Here is a 4,938-nt window from a genome sequence, read left to right on the forward strand (position 1 = left end):
GTATATTTGTCACAGTCCAAGCCCTGTGCTGATGAGCCCTTGCTGTACATTGCCTCCTTGAGGACGTTCAGGAGCGTGAGAGGTGGATACCATCACTGCTTCGTTTACAGATGGGTAAGAAAGGCAGAGAGTCGTTAAATGACCAGCCAAAGGTCACGCTGCTCATGAGCAGCGGAAGTGTGAGCTGAGCTCAGGCGCTCTGACTCCAGATGCCCTCCCTCCTGTGCCCTTAATCATGTAACTCCGGTGGTTTCTGTGGTTGATTTATTAGGTCTGCTTCTTGATTTACCACTGCAGACAGTAGCTATTGACATCTTAGTATGATTGATGGGGCTTCCTCTCACTGAGTCCCTCTCTTCTGCCCACAGTTTTTGATGCTTATGGTTGATGTTGATCCCTGCTGTGGGGACCCTCGGGGCTATAAACATTATGTGAGATCACCTGTGAGTTGAATGATGGACAGACTGTCTCTGAATTTCTAGTTATCCATCCCCACCTGCCACAAGTGCCCACGTCTGTGTCAGACACGGGCCTGGTGCTTGAGAAATTATCTGTGTGCTAGAACACAGAGGAATGTAGGTAGCATCAGGGACAGCTCAGACGGGAGGTGGGCATGGCAAGAGCAGGCTGCTGTGTCAGAGGTTCAGCGGCCTCTGAGGAGGGAAGAGGACGCTAGGAAATGGAGACTCAAGGAAGCTCCCTTCAGATCAACTAAGTCAGGAAGTGCTTTGCCTCGGAGCTAGACAGCTGTGCGCCCAGAACGACCTTGATGACCTGGGCTCCAGTACCAGCAAGGGTCTAGCTAGCCAGCTCTCCATGGTCCTTCAAGGACCTCACTGCACGCAGGCTCTGTCCATCAGTATCTCCCAGGAGGCACTGGGATTGCTCTGCTGGTTACAGGCTGGAAAGCCCACACGCATCCCTGTGAAGGACCCAGCATTAGAGGCTCTGTGCAGACTGCCTCTCTGCCTGTCGCCCTCCACCGTCTCTGGATTAGCTGCCACTGCTCTGAGTAATTTTATGCATATCTGTTTTAAAGTGTGTGTGTGTGTGTGTGTGTGTGTGTGTGTGTGTGTGTGTGTTGGAGTGTGTATGTGTGCAGGTGCATGTGTAAGGCAGGAGTGTGTATGAGTGTGGAGATCAATTTCAACTGTGTGTGTTGTTCCTCTAGAACCATCAGCTTGGTGTTCGAAATAAGGTCTCTCACTGGGATCTGCAGCCAGGCTTTCTTCTTGCCTGGCTTTCTCCACCTTCCCGGTACTGGGATTATAAGCACGTGCCACGAGACCTGGCTATTTTTTTTTCCTTTCTTTTTTTTTTTTTTTTTTTTTTTTTTTGGTTTTTCGAGACAGGGTTTCTCTGTGTAGCTTTGCGCCTTTCCTGGAACTCACTTGGTAGCCCAGGCTGGCCTCGAACTCACAGAGATCCGCCTGGCTCTGCCTCCCGAGTGCTGGGATTAAAGGCGTGCGCCACCACTGCCCGGCTCTTTTTTTTTTTTAAGTAGGGGTTCTGAGGATCAAGTCCTCATGGTTGTGCATCAGGCACTTTAGCAGCGGGGCCATCTCCCCAGAACCCCTTTAGGTTGTTCCTTATCCTTCTCTTGCACCTCTGGTCGGGTGACATACCGCAGACCTTCCAGACCACCACGGCAGATCATATCCCTTTATCGCACCTAGCCCCGCTGTACGCTCGCATCTGCTGGAGTAATTGCTTGTGTGATGTGGGTGAGTCTGGCGTTTTAGACTAGAACTCCCATGGGGTGGAAATCATCTCTGAGTTTGCTCACTACAGCTTCCCCCACACCCAACACAGCATCCACCAGAATGAGCGAAGGAGAGAGTGGACCCATTAGTGAACGGACTGACTGCCTGAGACCCAACCTCTACACACTCCAGAACTTTCTCACATCTAGAAAAGGGGTGATGAAACTGTCTGTCCCCTGCCTTCCCTGTCCACACCCACTGCACAGTCGGGTTCCATGGAAAAGCTCCAGCTAACAGTAAATTTGAATTTCACCCTTGTAGGTCATAAAGAAAGAATGTTCGCCGAGAAAGGAAGACAGTACATGTATTGTGTTCAGGGTGTTCCCTTCATTTATAACTTCTGCTCATTCTAATGCAGATGTGTGGGCCTCAGTTTCCACTGCTGCTCAGGCCCTGCAGAGTTTTGGGTGAACCTCACTACGGGCATGAGCTGGATAGCAAGCTCTGTGAGAAAGGATCGTCTTAGCTACTCTTTCGGGACAGAACCGTCTATGAAAGTGGCAGGCAGCATACCAGGGTGGGTGTCCTCAGGAGTACCCCTAGGGAGGGGCTCTTCTCCTTCCAGAAGGTAATAGCTGATTTCTGTCAAACAAACTTGCTTTGGCTCATTTAGCCTAAGAAAGAGGCCTGGGCCTAATGGGGCAGAGACCTGGGGCTTCCAGCAAGTTATTCAGCAGCGGCTGGAGGGTAGAGTCAGTTCATCCTTGACACTGCCACTTCCCTACATGGGCGTCTTTGGGCAAGTCACATCCACTCTCTGGGACCTCAGTGTCCTGATTGAACAGAGGTGAGTGTAGCATGTGCACAAAGAAAGCTTGTGCCGGAGACCTCATTGTTTATTTATTTACAATTTAATTTGTTATTAATGTACACGAGACGTGTGTGCCAGAGAGTTGAAGTCAGAGGATAACTTTGTGGAATTGGTTCTCACCTTTCACCCTGATGTGGGTTCCTGGCGGAGGGTGGGTGGGTGGGTGGGGAGCTCAGATTGTCAGATTTGGACAGCAAGCACCTTTCCTAGCTGAGTCATCTTGCTGGTCCATGCCTGAGTCCTTATAGCTGCAACAGCATGGCTGGGTTTTCAGAAAGTGACAGCTTCCACTCCAGCCGCTGAGTGCTTGGCAGGGTTTTTGATGAGTGGCGGTGGGGGGTGGGAGGTGGCATTTTTCTCTGCGTCTCTGGTCTTCCCTTTGGATGTTCCTTACGGTAAAGTTCCTACACTTGGGCACCCTTCTAGGTGTGTGTGCAACTCTGGTCTAACAGCCCAGGCTGGGTCTGTGCTTGTGAACACATTCCTGAGGCCCTGACTGATTCGGATTCACTGTCTTAGCCACGGGCCCAGGAATCTGCATTTTTCTACACTTTATTTTTTTGTGTAGTATATGTCATGCATGCATGTGGAGATCACAGGACAACTTACAGAAGTCAATTTCTCCTGTCATGTGGAGTCCAAGGAGTACACTCAGGTCACGAGCCTTGGTGGCAAGCGCCTTGACCCCCTGGGCCACCTTGATGGCCCCTCAATCTGCATTTTCATGAGCTCCTCACTTGAGTTGATAGGCACATAAGAGATGAGTCTTGGAGAAACCCCTGCAGCTGAGAACTCAGGCTGGTAAGCAGAATCAAGGCCAGCTGCTGTGAGCTGTATTCCTAGACAATCTAAAGTGTTCCTTAAACAAACAAACCCAGATCTGACTGAGAATGTAAGAAGTCAGCTGAGTACGGCTATAACCTGGGAACTCAGAAATCTGAGACAGGAAGGACGGGAACACCAGGCCAGTTTGAGCTATGTAGCCAGACCCTGAAAACGAAGGAGGTAGGGAGAGAAGGCTAGGGGGATTGCTCAGTGGATAGAGTACTTGCTGAGCAAGCCTGAAGACCTGAGTTCAAATCTCAGATCCCACATAAAAGCTAGAAACAGTAGCTCCTGTCTGTAACCCCAGTGCTTCTGTAGGGAGATGGGAGGTGGGGCTGGAAGCTCTGACCTTTGACCTGGTGTGTGAAACAGCAAAACAAGAGATCCTGTCTCAGTAAGGAGTACACCAGAAGTTGTCTTTCAACTTCACATGTGCTCCATGGCAACCATACACACACACACACACACACACACACACACACACACACACACACACACACTCATACACACACTTGTACTCTCTCTCTCTCTCTCACACACACACATACACACACACACACACACACACACACACACACACACACACACACACACAGAGGTTAAAAACAAAAGCAAAGGCCCACCACACATGTGTAAGTAGATGTTGGTTCCATACTGGGTAGAGACAAGAGATGAGGACTTGGACATTAGCCCAGAGTTCACTGGAAACCTTCCTTTCACAGCCCTTATCTCTCAGGACCATGCTGTTAGTGCCTCATGCCATTCAGTGGTGTCCCTTTTGGGGTGGTGAATGTCTTGGTTCAAGTTTCATGCTTGAGGAAGGAACACGTTCTGTGAGCCACGATGGGAGCCAGTGTGTGAAGAAGAATTTTAGAGCATCTTCCGCCCAGACTATGCCAGGAGAGCCCCCTCCACTTTACCTCAGGAGAAGGGTACCCTGCCTCTGCCCCCGGCTCCTTCTCTGCCCTCCCCTTCTGGATACATGACTGACACAAGGAGCCAGAAGCTCAGGAGGGGCCTTGGAGCTACCATCCGCAGTAACTGTGCCTAACGCCCCATGTAATCACCGCCATGCGTCTCTGTCAAGAGCTGGCTTCTGCTTCAGTGAAGTCCCTGGAAGCTCCTCTGGGCAGGAAACAAATGGGCAAGTTAGGACGGTAGCAAATCCTGCTGTCCTTCTGCTGACAGTGGCCCCGTGAAGCTAAACAGCCAGGCGGGGACGAAATGGGAGTGATCTCTGAGGTAAAGTGCCTCAGGATGTGGGGTGGGGAGGGGAGGCTGCCCTGGGATCTAGCCAGTGACCCGAGGGTAGGAGAGTTGACCTGCCAGTCATTAAGGATCCGAGACAGAAATTGTGCAGCAAGGGGAGCATTTAGTTTTGTTTCCCTTTCCCCAGCCTATTCATTCCCTATCAGCCCACTGTGAACTGAGGTCACTGAAGGAGAGCCTACAGGCTGACTCCTTAGAACGTCCTGACGGTGGAGTGTGGGGATGTTGCAGATCCAGAGTCAGAATCATCCTGTGCTGTCCTTAGTCCAC

This window comes from Peromyscus californicus, unplaced genomic scaffold (assembly GCF_007827085.1).
Source record: "Peromyscus californicus insignis strain IS unplaced genomic scaffold, ASM782708v3 Scaffold_3__1_contigs__length_106647218, whole genome shotgun sequence".
NCBI lineage: Eukaryota > Metazoa > Chordata > Mammalia > Rodentia > Cricetidae > Peromyscus > Peromyscus californicus.